This window comes from Ziziphus jujuba, chromosome 3 (genome assembly GCF_031755915.1).
Source record: "Ziziphus jujuba cultivar Dongzao chromosome 3, ASM3175591v1".
Taxonomy (NCBI): Eukaryota; Viridiplantae; Streptophyta; class Magnoliopsida; order Rosales; family Rhamnaceae; genus Ziziphus; species Ziziphus jujuba.
This window is the reverse complement of record NC_083381.1, coordinates 6,298,608-6,313,541: the sequence shown is the minus strand read 5'-3', so window position 1 is coordinate 6,313,541 and position 14,934 is coordinate 6,298,608.

The following is a 14,934-nucleotide window of genomic DNA, read 5'->3' as shown; positions in this document are numbered from 1 at the left end:
CAATAATTAGCAAAATATGAGGAAGCATAGAATAGACCAGATTTAGTTTCACGTGTGTTTAGAGCTAAATTAGAAGAGTTGAAGAAAGATCTTTTAAAGATGAAATCTTTGGTCCAGTAGATGCACATGTACATTTAATTGAATTTAAAAAAATAGGTTTACCACATGCTCATATATTAATCATTTTAAAGTCTAACTCAAAGTTACTATGTTCAGATATGTTTGATATTGTATGTGTTGAAATACCAAATAAGAATGATAATTTACATTTATTTTCTGCAGTAACAAAACACATGATGCATGGATCTTGTGGAAAACTTAATCCTAAAAATATATGAATGGAAAAAGATGGTAGTTGTAAAATAAATTTCCTATGACATTTACATCAAAAACTGTTTTAGGGAAAAATTCTTTTCCATTATATAGAAGACGTGATAATGGTTGCAATGTTAGGGTTAGAGGATCTATTCTAGATAATCAATGGGTGGTCCTTTACAATCCTTATCTGCTTACAATGTTTGACTGTCACATAAATGTTGAAATATGTTCTACTATAAAGGCTGTTAAATATTTATATAAATATATATACAAAGAACATGACAAAGTTGCAATGAATATAAAGTCATTTAAAAATAATGAAGATATTGATGAAATACATAGTTTTCAGTCTGCCAGATGGATATCACCGTCTGAAGCGATGTGGAGAATTTATGGTTTTTCATTAAATGAAATGCATCCATATGTAATGACATTACAACTTCATTTGGAAAATAAGCAAATGATGAGTTTCAAGAATTATGCTAATTTACAATGTAGAGTGAATAATGATTTCCTTGCAAAAACTATGCTTACTGAATATTTTGTTATAAATTATGTAAATGCAAACAGTAGACAATTATTATATAGGGAGTTTCTAGCACATTATGTTTGGTCCCCCCAATTTAAAACTTAGAATAAACACAAACGATGTGATGTTATTGGTAGAATTGTAAATATAAATCCATTTGATCATGAAAGGTATTATCTAAGTTATTATTAAATCATGTTAGGGGAGCCACATCTTTTGATGATCTTAAATGTGTAAATGGTATTCAATGCTTATCATATCATGATGTAGCTTTGTTGTATGGTCTATTAGAATCTGATAATAGTTTTGAGTTATGTTTGAAGGAAGCATCTTTGTATCAAATGCCTTAAAGTTTATGGAGGTTGTTTGCTACTTTGTTAGTATATTGTAATCCAAATAATCCGAGAGATTTATGGATTAAGTATGAAAAAGTATTATCTGATGATTTTAAAGATTTAAATTATAGTGATAGAGTTACAAGATCAAAAGTTCTAGGACATATTAATGTTATCCTTTAATCAATGGGAAAAACTTTAGCTGATTATAATCTTTTGGAATTTGACATTGATGACAATGATATTCATGATGACAATAGAGAAATTAGGGAGGAATTATCGATTGTTGTAAATGATGATGATATTGCATGTGCATAATCTTTAAATATTGAACAAAAATATACATATGATCAAATATTAGATAAAGTGTTCTCTAAAGTACCTGGTTTGTTTTTCATTGATGGTCTTGATGGAAGTGGAAAAACTTTCTTATATAAAACAATTCTTGCTACTGCTAGATCAAAATGTTTAATTGCCCTTGTTACAGCATTTTCTGGAGTTGTTGCTTCCATTTTACCTGGTGGAAGAACAGCTCATTCCAGGTTTAAAATTCCTTTGGTGATGGAAGAACATAATACATGTCATGTTAGTAAACAATAAGGATTAGCGAAACTTATGAAAGATACAAATTTAATAGGATGGGATGAAGCTCCGATGGTAAAAAAGGAAGCAATTGAATCATTAAATAAGATGTTACAAGATATAAATGAATGTTATTTGTTATTTGGTGGTAAAGTAGTTGTTTTTGGTGGGGATTTTAGATAGGTTCTCCCTGTAGTTCCAAAAGGTAATAGTGAAGAAGTTATAAATTCATCTTTAGTTAATTCATATTTATGGCCAAAATTACATAAAATAAAATTACGCCAAAATATGCGAGCTCAATTTGATCCTTTCTTTAGTTAATTTTTGTTGTGCATTGCTGATGGAGTTGAAGAATATATTCATGATGATTATATTAAATTGCCATGTCAAATAGTTGTTCCAAATGTTGATAAAGAAGATGCATTGGATAATTTAATTAAACATGTATTTCCTGAAATTGAAAAGTATGCTGAAAACTTGGATTGTATGATAAAGAGAGCTATTTTAACACCAAAAAATGACTATGTGGATCAAATTAATAATGTCTTAATAGATAGATTTGTAGGTAATACAATAACATATTATAGTTATGACGAATGTTTCGATAAAAATCAACAAGATGTTCATAAAGATTTTTTGAATATGTTAGTACCTAATGGATTTCCTTCACATGAATTAAGATTAAAAGTAAATTGTCCAGTTATACTATTAAGGAATATTAATCCTTCTGAAGGGCTGTGCAATGGCACAAGATTAATTTATCATAGATTTGATCAAAATGTGATAGATGCTGAAATTAGTGTTGGAGAATATCTAGGAAAAAGAGTTTTCTTGCCTAGAATTCCATTTATGCTGATAAAGAATGTAAAAGATGTTTTACATTTTAAATATAAACAATTTCCGATACGACTATGTTTTGCAATGACAATTAATAAAGCTCAAGGACAAACGTTAAATTATGTTGGTCTACATTTATCAGAATCGGTTTTTTCTCATGGTCAGTTATATGTGGCTTTGTTTAGAGCAAAGATGGGACAATGTATAAAAATTCTAAATATTATGCCTTCACTAGATGAATTAGGTTATACATTGACAAAAAATGTTGTATTTCATGAATTGTTGAGTTTAGTAAATTTTTAAAATAGGTAAGCTCAATGTATATTACTTATATTATTGACGTTATTTTTATTTATTTATTTATTTTGCATTTTTTTGGTCATTTTTTTGTAGATTTCAAATCATGATTTTGAATACATATGATTTTTTTGTTTTCTTATTAATATTGAGTTTGGTGATATTTTTGCTTTGATCAATCATTAAAATGAGTGTTTACCACTCCTAACTGTTAACTGTCAAAATCTGATTCCTTGTTTCAAAAAGCTGCACAATTCATATATATGGGGTGTGCAGACCTTGTAACAAAAGCATTGACTATTGTGAGGGTTTTGGCCATAAAACATTGAAATGCATTGTTTATTGGTTGTGGTCTGTATTATTGATCATCATCACTTTAGCATGAATTGGGGCAAAAAGAAAGGGTTGAACTTTAATAGCTGATTGGGTATTAGTATGTACATAATCCATCGTGCTATTTAATATCTGACATGGATAAAGTTTTTCAGTTTGATGTGGTTTACAATTCAAAAAACAAAAAAAATCAGTTTTATAAATTATTACAACATACTATATCTGTTTCATGGTGTTTTGAACTATATAATGAAGTAACACATGTTAATTTGGATAGGAGAAATTTAGAAGTAAATAGAAGGGGTATGTTCTTGTTGATTTTTGTGTTGTGTTTATGCTTGAATTGAGTAAGTTCTTGGTGTGTTCATACATAGTATTATGTCTCAGCAGTAGAGAGTGCAACACAATTTTGCTTGACTGAAGCTCATGAAAACACTTCACTTCCAAAATTAAAAGCATATCCAGATGTACTCCTCATATCATCCACAGATCCACTCCAATCACTGTCATAATATCCCATTAACACAGTTTGTTTTCCCTTGACATATTGCAGGCCATAGTCTAAAGTAACTTTGATGTATCTTAGTACTCTCTTTGCTGTGCCAAGATGTTTGTTTGTAGGACAATGCATAAACCTTGCTTGGAGACTCGCTACATACATGACATATGGTCTTATAGCTGTAAGATACAAGAGGCTTCCCACAATTTTTCGATAAAACTCTTCATCTACAATTCCACTACCATCTTCTTTGCTAAGCTTCTCATTTGCAATCAGTGGTGTGAGGAATGGATTGTAATTTGTTAAGACAAATTTATTTAGTAATGTGGAAGCATACTTTTTCTGGTGCACAAAGATACTCGAATCTGTTTGTATTACTCCCATACTAGGAAAATGATGCAACAATCCCAAATCTATCATTTGATACATTTTCATCATATCTTCCTTAAACCAGTGAAGCATCTCACCATCATTTCCTGTATACACTATGTCATCAACATATATAGCCATAATCAATTCTCCATTTTCTCTCCTGGTCTTTGTATAAAAAGTGGCCTCACCCCGACTCTTCTTAAACCCACTTTCACACAAACAAGCATAAATTTCACTATGCGAGGCTTAAGGAACCTGTTTTAGTCCATACAATGCCTTATTAGCTTGTACACTTTATCTTCATGCCCTTCAATCACAAATCCATCTGGTTGTTCTATATATACCTCCTCTCAGCACTCCATTTAAAAATGCTGACTTAACATCAAGTTGATATAATTTCTAGCTTTTGTGAGCTCCTAAAGCAATTAAGGTTATAATGGTATCAAGTCTAGCAACCAGGGCAAAGGTTTTATTGAAGTCCACACCTGGTTTCTATGCATAACCCTTAACTACTAATCTGGCTTTATTCTTTTGAATTGAACCATCTAGATTGGGTTTAGTTTTGTATACCCATTTAAAACCAATCATAGGTTTATCTTTTGGTCTATTTACCAACTTTGAGGTTTTGTTTTTCTCAATCATCTCGAACTCATCTGTCATTGCCTTGATCCAAAACTGACTTTGAGCTGCTTCTTTGTAATTTTCAGGCTCAATGACGTAATTATTCCATTTTACCAAAATATCAGTAAGACTTCTCCATTTTACTGGTGTATGATCAAAATCAGCATTCAATCAATCAGTTTCTGAGTAAATAGAACTCATACTTGAACTCCTATGCATATTTGATATGCCACTTCTACTACTTGTAGCCTTTTCTGAACTAAAAAATCCTTGTTCTGGCTTCTCTGGTGTATGATGAATACTTTCAAACACTGAATTCCTTTTTGAAGCCTCACAGTTATCAATTGTTGCAGAAATCACATTTTCATTTCCATTATTTTCACTTTCCTTCCAATCCTATTAACTTTCTACATCAAATACAATGTCTCTGGATAAAATCAGCTTTTTAGTTATAGGATTAAATACCCTATAACCCTTCTCATAGGTTCCATATCCTACAAAGATCCCTTTTATGCTTTTAGGATCTAGCTTTTGCCTTTTCTCGACTGGAACATGGACATAACATAGAGAACCAACAATTTTCAAATGTGCAATACCTGGTTTTCTTCTACTATAAGCTTCAAAAGGAGTTACACGATCTAAAGCTTTAGTAGGACATCTATTTAACAAATACACGGCTGTATGAATAGCTTCTCCCCACAGATAATAAGGCATCTGTTTATCATTAGCATGGCTTTAGCCATTTCAACAACCACTCGATTCTTCCTTTCAACTACCCCATTATGTTGAGGAGTGTAGGCCACTGTCATTTGCTTTTGAATACCCTCAAGTTCACAAAATCTAACAAATTCAGCAGATATGAATTCTCCTCTCTATCACTCCTTAAGTATTTGATTTTAAATCCACTTTATAGCTCAACCATTACTTTGAATTTCTTAAAGCAGATAAAAGCTTTTGATTTGTTTCTTAGAAAATACACCCAAACCATACATGTACAATTATCCACAAGTAGCATAAAGTATCTATTTCCAACAAGAGTTTCTGTCTGCATTGGACCACACAGGTCAGTATGAATCAATTGTAGTGGCTGTTTTGCTCTCCATGCTCTATCCTTTTGAAATGCTTTTTGGTGCTGCTTTCCAAACTGATATCCTTCACAAATCTTCATGGTTTCTTCAAGTTTTGGTAATCCCAAAACCATATCCTTCTTCTTCAATTCAAGCAATGCATTCAAATGAAGATGTCCTATCCTTTTATGCCAAGTTTCCACACTGAAATCTGTTTGAGCTCTTAGAGTAAGTCGTTCACTTGATGTCATAGTTAATGGGTAACATATATTTGTCTTTGCTTTAACCTTCACAACCAAATTTTCTAATGCAGGTCCATCATAAATATAACACATTCCTCCACCAAACATTAGATAATAACCATGCTCATCCATTTGACCAACACTTAGCAAATTTTCTTTCAATCTAGGTAGATACATTACCTCTTTAATATGCTTTTTGCCTTTGTCAGTATCAATCACCAATGTGCCTTTCCCAACTATACTCTCTAGTGTTCCATTAGGCATTTGAACTCTTCCATACAAATTCCTTTTAACATCAGTCAAGAGGCTTATATTCCCTATCATGTGATTACTACATCCACTATCTATATACCATTCACTATCCTTACTTAACTTGTCAAGCTCACTAGCTGCATAAAACATATTACCTGTCAGCTCTATTTGATTTGTGCAATTTGCTTTTTGCACATTCTTCCCATTTGGACACTCTTTTGCCCAATGTATGAATCTGTCACAGTTATAGCACTTTGGTTTACCTTTGAATCTACACACCAAAATGATATTTACCACAAGTTCTACACTGTGGTTTTGAGTTTTCTTGATTACCTCCACCTTGCCATCTCTTTCCACCATGGACAGTGTTCACAGAATGAGCTTTTACAGTTTGATTTCCATGAAATATTTGCTAAAACCTCTGCTTTGGTTCCCACTTCTTCTCTCTTGGAGTCTAATTCTTCTGGAATTTAGCTATATTAGATTGTATTACTCCTTTGTTTTGTGTTTTAGAGTTTACAGAATGAGTATTCAAAGATAAGGTAAAGAAGGCTTTCTCTGTGACATCCGTGGCTTTCAAGTCAAGTCTCTGCTTTTGACTCTTAAGAATTGCAACTACCTCTTGAAATTCTACTGATTCCAGATCCTTAGTGTTTTCTATCACCATGCATATAGGCTCATAGGCTTTAGTCAAACTAATTAAAACCTTTTGAAACATCCTCTCATTAGATAAACTCTCTCCAAATGTTTTCATTTGATTCATCAAATCATTCAATCTTGTAAAATAGCTAGATAATATTTCATCTTCCTTCATTTTAGTATATTCAAATTCCCTCCTTAGACTTTGTAGTTTCATAGACCTTACCTGGTCACCACCATGAAATTCTTTGTACCGCAGCTCCCAAGCTTCCTTTGAGGTCTCTGCATTTACTATCCTTGGGAAGATCTTATCTGAAATAGCACCCTAAAACTCCCAAAGCCTTCGCATCCTTCATGTAGAACTCCATTATTTGTTCATCATCCTCCATTGCTGAACTTCCTTCAGCTTCTCCACTTTTTCCCTTTTTCTTCTCATAAGAAATGGGAATTCCTCTTTCCATGAACCTCCAGAGTCCATAGGATTTGAAAATGGTCACCATCTCGATCCTCCAGAACTCATAATTCTCAACTGAGAATATTGGAGCTCTCACTTCAGATCCAACCATTGTTTATGCTGGTCTTTGCATTACAAGAAACCAGAGTTTCTAATTTAATTTTCTTTATATATATTTTTTTAAATGGGCTCAGATGTGCTCGAAATTTGCTTCACCTCACAATGTTTAACCCAGACTCAGATTCGACCAAGAGCTTTGATACTATGTTAATGGTCTTAGAAGCTCTATAGTATTGTTGTATTTTGTAGAAAAATGAATATTAGAGAGAGAGAGAGAAAGAGAAGTTAGAGGAGAGAATTGTGTGAGCTCCGCTCCTTTTTCATTCCAATATATCAGTATATATTAAAATGCTTGCATCATTAAAGTGATCATTACATATCTGTTATAATAAAGATTCTCTCACTCACACTTTCATGCACACAAACTCTTTTACAATTTACTATGACACCTGACATGTAAGCCAAAATGAAAATACACCTATGCTGCTCACTTATCCACATCAGACCTTGTCTCCATGTTAGCACTGAGGTTATACGTCAACATGTTTGTATGGCAATTGATACGACAAAAGCATTATATTCAAATCTAAGGCTAGCAAGAATGTGGAGAATCTGATAATATTTTATGATATAATAACCAGTAGATGCAAGAGCATCAATGGTGCTTTTTATTTTGAGAAGATATTAAGCCATAGATACTCCTCATTTGATGATAGTTTGAAGCTACATCTTATATTGTATAGTACTTGATTTAGATTTAGATTAGAAAATTCTTTCAACATTTTTCCATACCTTGTTTGTACCAATATTTTTGGCAAACATATGGAAAAAAAAACCCGGTTAGGAGGAAAAAAAAAACTAATTGGGTTTTAAAACTTTCAATTATTCCATATTGAAAAAGTAAGAGATTTGTAGGTGGCTTATTGAAGCCTAATTTGCTCATTGAGCTTTTACTATATCTCTTTACACTAGAATCTTTCTCTCATTTTTAATTCTTTTTTTCATTTTTAGTTCTAGTTTTCAACATAGAGCATGCCTTTATTATTTAGTTTATTTAATGGTGTGTTGTCCTTAGACAGCCTATTTTATTAGTTTTAATTATTATTATTATTATTATGATTAAAGTCTCATTAAGGCATTAAAACCTTCGGAATTGTTTGTTTTCCTGCAATTAAATATAATCATTTGATTTGATTTTATTTTTGCAATTATTATTGTTATTATTTTTTCTATTTGCTTCAATTTAGAAGGTGGCATGCTAACACAATCAGATCAGAGACCCTCAGTGTTGGATTTTTCACCAACATACCTCAAATGAAGTATCCCAGCCAACAATTTGAGTCTAAACATTAGTTGTCAATAATTCAAGTAACCAGTAGATAGGCATTTGATCAATTTACACGCAAAGAGATCCAACATCTTTGTTTTTGATAAAATATAGAACTCTATTTCCTTTAATGGTGGGCATGGGTAGCTGATGCCATTAAAGGAAATTTGAGGTATTACGTTTTGTATTTTAAGGTTGAGTAAACATGCCTACAATCTGGACAACAAAGTTGATAGTGGAATAGCTGTTGTTGTTTTAGTGGATCATGTAGCAGAGGTATATCCAGAATCTGCATTTTCTGGCATGATCGGGCTAAAAAAAAAATTGATAAGAAAAGGAACAAGACAAGAAGCAATTAATCTTGACTCTGATACCATAATGTGAATAAGAGATGAAATAAAACTTTTGTATTGATTGATATGCAAAGATTAAAGACTATACCTCTTTATATATTATAAAAACTATACACAATAAGTATATATACCTAAACAATCAGATCAGCTAATAACCACACTGATGTTGCTTTATCACTTTATCTGTAGCAATAGAATATTTATCTCCAACAAAATTCAATTTATCTCTAAATGATTTAAGTATGTGATTGTTTATTTAAGCACCTTAAACAAAGAAAATACGCTATACACCTAACTTTTTTCAACTTTTTTTAAAAGGATCGGTACTCGATTCTATATAATATCTTAAAATTTGATTATAATTTTCTTATTTTTCCATCAATTTTTAGTTTTCTTTCAATTTTTTACATCAAAATTTTCTCCATAATACAATCAATATTTGTATATATTTTTGAACCTTTGATTTTCCTGTTAACAATATCTCTCATGACATCAATTACGATAAGCAATATCTGATTATAGTTACTCACTTACTAGTAATATGTGACATTTCTATATGTAATATGTTTGAATATCAATATAAGACAAGTCACATGTGATAAATCAAAGTTAAGAAAAGAAAAATGCCATTTTTATTAGAATTCTGATGGGATTTATTAGGCAACTAACATGATAATTTAGTTTGCATTTTTATATATATTTTTTTAAGGTCAAAATAGTTCAAGTCTGATTAACACAGTTGGGAGTTTAATAACTAAATGATTAGCGATCTGTTTATCTAGCATTTTGACTTTATATGTGTTATGAGAAGCCCAAAGGAAATTTAATCTAAAAGGGGTACTTGTCTAACATCCTAAGCATAATATGTCTAATAGATTAGATATTTTATGTGAACTAACCATAATCAATGACTTACTTATAGGATTTATTTGTGCTAGTAATAGGAATGACTTATTTACTAACTTATATAAGAGGTTTTTGGGCACATACTCTTTGTAATATTTCGGTTGACCTATTGAATTAGAGGACAAACTCTCTTTAACAATTAATATGGTTTATCCAATTTTTTATTATATATATTATTATTAATTATTATTTTGTATCTGTTAAAATAATAAATAAGCCATGTAACTTGCACATGACTTCAATCTTTAAAAGGCTGAGGCATTATTGGCAGATGGTCTATTGGAAAATATGTGATAGAGAGAGTTAGAAAGCAATGTGTTCATTAGGCATTGTTATCACGTTTATTATCTATTTTGTGGAGTGACATATCAAAATATCAATAACTATTTTTGGAGGTTAGTAGTTTAATAAATTTTGATAATTTATCATAGTGAAACTGTTGTGTATACAATCAATAGGAGTTCGAGACCAATTGCATTGCTTGTTTTTATATTACACCTCAGTTTTGGATTTTATATTGTTTGCCATTTAAATGACTCATTTTGGGAGTGTTCTATTCTATGAAATTCATGATTAAATTGATTTTGGCCAAATTTAAGACTTGGGCATTATAAAAACTTTTTTTTAGTGGAATTGAATAAGCTCACACCTTTGTTTTCGTCTGAAACACCTTGAATACCCAGTGAACCTATGAAACTTGTGGTTGTATCTAAGGTATTTGGATGTCATTATTTGTTGATATGGCCAAATTAGGATCTGGATTCTTATTGCCCATGGTTGGATGATGCCTACACTGCCGGTTTGGCCGGAAACAATGGTCGAAAAGACTAGTTTTCATCGGATCAAAAACCAGATCGTGTGATTCATTTTGTTGCAAACGGGTCAACAGATGAACCCCACTGCAGCTCGAAGATGCTCCATATGATGCATCACTAGGTTGTTTGCTGAAGTTAGTGTGCTAACATCAGTATGATGTGTTTTTAAAAAAAAAATATTTTCAGGGTAACTTCACTAATGTTATTGTCATCATGTTGACATTCGTTTTTTTTTAATTTATTTTTACTTCTTTATTTATTTATTAAGAAAAAAAATTCCATTTCCAACTTTATTTTATTTTGAAAAATGCCCACGGTCAAAATTGAATGTAATCGCCTTTTTCTTTAAAAAGGCTTTATGCTTGGCTGGTATAATAGTGTAGAATTTTAGGCAGTGACCTATCACGAGATTTATTTTGTCTTCGTTATATGTATCAATGGAATATAGATTAACATTGTAAATGGAATCTTAGTTGTTTACTTTTTGTAGGACCTAATTTATCTAATTTATGAGTCTCAATCTATAATGATGGCATGGTAGATAGGATATTTAAATATTTTCTTATCTCATGAAATTGCTAATGTGTTTATTCTCACCCACTTATGAACTAGGGTCTATACAATGATTAGGATACATGTTAGTGATTTAGTTACATTGTAAGATGATTGTAATAGCAGTGGAAGTTGATTGAATACCATGAATCGCAGATTCAAAGTAACCCTATCGATGACTCAGTTCAATGTATTTAATTATAGTGATTTGGTTGGCTATCCATGGTCTATGTATAGATATCTTTTGTGCTACAAATATCTTAGTGATATTTATGTTGTTGTTTTATATTAATGGCCTAGGAAAATAGTAATTGCATTTTTTTATGGTATTAAATGCTTTTATTGTAATTGCTATTTTCAAAGCTAGTTACACCTCTAATATTCTGCCAATGATTGCTGTGATGAAATTTGTCGGGACCAATTACCAAAAATAGAAAAAAAACTCTGTTAATGAATTTGACATTCATGACACTCGATATGGCTTTAGAGATGGATAAATTGGAGATTCTAGCCAATGACCGTATTGCTGCAACCAAAAAAATTTATAAGCATTGTAAACACTCCTACAAGTGCTACATGTGATAATGGAGAGTTATATGGATGAATCTGCATATATAAGCATTCCCAAGGTGGACACTTCCAAAAATTTTCTTAAGGAAATTGGAAAGAAATTAATTAAGTTTGACATGAATACGAAGTATCATTATTTAGATATTCTGAACAATACCAAATATGATGGGATCAAAGGTGTGAGAAAACACATTATGTTATTTTTCTCTTATTACAACAAATTTAAAAAACTTAAGATGGACATTGATAAGGAGTTCTTGACTTAGACTATAATGAGAAGCCTTCCATTTGACTATATCAAGTCAAGCTTTGATACCAATAAGGAAAGATATAACTTAGAGGACTTGACAGGAAGAATATGATATCAAGTTGAACAGGTTGAAGTTCATCACTATAGTATCATATCAAAGGGATAAATCCAAGAATATTCCTTCAAAGAAAAAACAAAGATTTAAGCCTAACAAGAAAAAGTTTTTCGATTCAAAGTCCAAGGGATATAGGGATGGAAACTCTTCATCAGGTGAGAAGAGAGAGTACTTCAATGAAAAATGTAATTATTGCAACTAGATTGGATACAATAAAGCTATCTATTGGAAGTTGAAGGGAAAGCCAGAGAAGATGGGTAATCTCTTGATAATTGAGACCTATATTATTGATGTACCTATGAATACATAGTGGTTGGATGTCGAAGAAATAATTCATGTTACTACTCCATTGTAGGGGATGATAAGTCAAAAGGGGCTAAACAATCTTGAGCAACATGTTTACATGATAGATAACCTAATAGTGAAGGTAAACATCTTGGGAACAATCAAGTTGAAGCTTACCACAGGATATGTTATGGATTTGTAAGAAGTTTCTCATGTGCCTTTAATAAGAAGAACTTGTTATTTCTTCTCTTTTGGATAGTCAAGGTTGTAGCTTTTTGTTTGATAATAAGAAAGTTGAATTTTATAAGAAAGGTAAACTTGTTGATTTTGAAACTTTATGTGGCAATTTATATCAACTTGATTTGTTTAGTAATTATCTCAAATCTTCAATTAATATTGTTGTTACTCCTTTTGTTGCTTCCAAATACACAAAAATTAATGATAATTCTTTTATATTGTGGCAATATGCATTTGAAGCATATTTTTAGGTGCGTAATAGAAAGGTTGGTGAAGGATGGAATACGTGATAGTCTTAACTTCTTCAACTTGTCAACTCATGCTAAATGTGTGAAAAGCAAGTTGATTTCCAAAGTTAGGAAGGATAAGCTTACTAGGTGTGGAGATGTTTTAGAATCAATCCACATTGATATTGTGAACCTTTCACACCAACTAACTTGGGAGGTTATAGGTATTTTATTACTTTCATTGATGTATTCTCTTGTTATTGACATGTTAAGCTTAGCTGTGAGAAATCATACTCCTTAGTTGCCTTTAAGGCATTTGAGGTGAAAATGGAGCTTCAGAACAATAAAAAAGCTAAAGACTAGGAAGTATGAAAGAGGTGGTGCATTCTATGGTAGATATGATGAGACTGGACGGAACCCAGGGCCACTCATAATTTATTTGCTTAAGCGCAACATTGATGTACAATATACAGTACCTATCACTCCTTACTAGAATGACATAGTTGAGAGGAAAAATCACACTTTGTTGGATATGGTGTGATGCATGTTGGTAAATTCTAGTTTTCCAGATTACTTGTGGGAAGAATTTTTGAGAATAATGGTCTACATTCTAGATAAAGTGCTGAATAAATCTATTTCTAAACTCCGTTTGAGTTGTGGGCAAGGAAAAATCCTACATGTACCATTTTTGATTATGGTGTTATGAAGTTAAAGTCTAGATTTATAATCCTTAAATCAAGAAGTTGGACCTAAAACCATTTGTAAGTTATTATATAAGATCAAGTGGTTTAAAATTCTTTTGTCCATCTTACACCATTTGGACCATTGAGTCAGTCAGGGTTGTTTATTTTGAAGATGATTTTGGCTTTTATGATAGCAAAGGTCCAAGGGAGCTTGAATTCAAAGAAGAAGGTGCTTTCATTCCTAGTATTGATGTTCCTAACAAATATATTATTTATATGGTTGCTGATGAACCTATGGTTGATAAGAGTGGATCGATTATGGAAGAGCAAGATGTTCCAGCTCCAATAGATGTTGATGTGCCTTTGAGGAAGTTACAAAGGGCTCAGAGATCCACTATAGCTAATGATTATGAAGTTTATTTGTAGGAGCATAAGTTTGACATAAATGATGAGTCAGATCCAATTATTTATGAGCGGGTTATAAGCAGTTTGTACTCAAATTTTTGGTTAGATACAATGGAAAATGAAATGAAATCCATGGCATCAAAAGGTGCATGAGACTTAGTTGAGTTATCAATGGGTAATAAGCTTAGTGGATGCAAATGGATCTTTAAGACTAAAAGAGACTGGAATGGTTAAATAGAGAGGTCTAAGGTCACATTCATTGCTAAAGGATTTAGTCAGAAAGAGAGAATTGACTACACATAGACATTTTCTCCTGTATCTGCAAAGGATTCTCTTAGAATCATTATGGTGATTATGGCTCACTATAATCTGAATTTGCAATAAATGGGTGTCTAAACTACTTTTCTAAATGATGATTTGTATGGGGATATGTATATGGTCCAACCAGTTAGCTTCTAGCAAATGGAAAATAAGAATTTAGTTTGCAAGCTTGAAAAGTTCATTTATGGTCTTTAGCGGGCTTTGAGGCAGTGATATTTTAAGTTCGATGACGTTGTCACCAAGAATGGCTTTAAAGAGATTGTTGTTGATGTTTATACATATATGAAGGTCAATGGAAGCATCTTCATATTACTGGTATTATATGCTAATGTCATACTTTGGCTACCAATGACAATGACCTATTAATTGAGATAGAGCAGATGTCATGCAACCATTTTGACATGAAAGATTCTGGAGAGGCTTCTTTTGTTTTGGGCATCAAGATTATTTA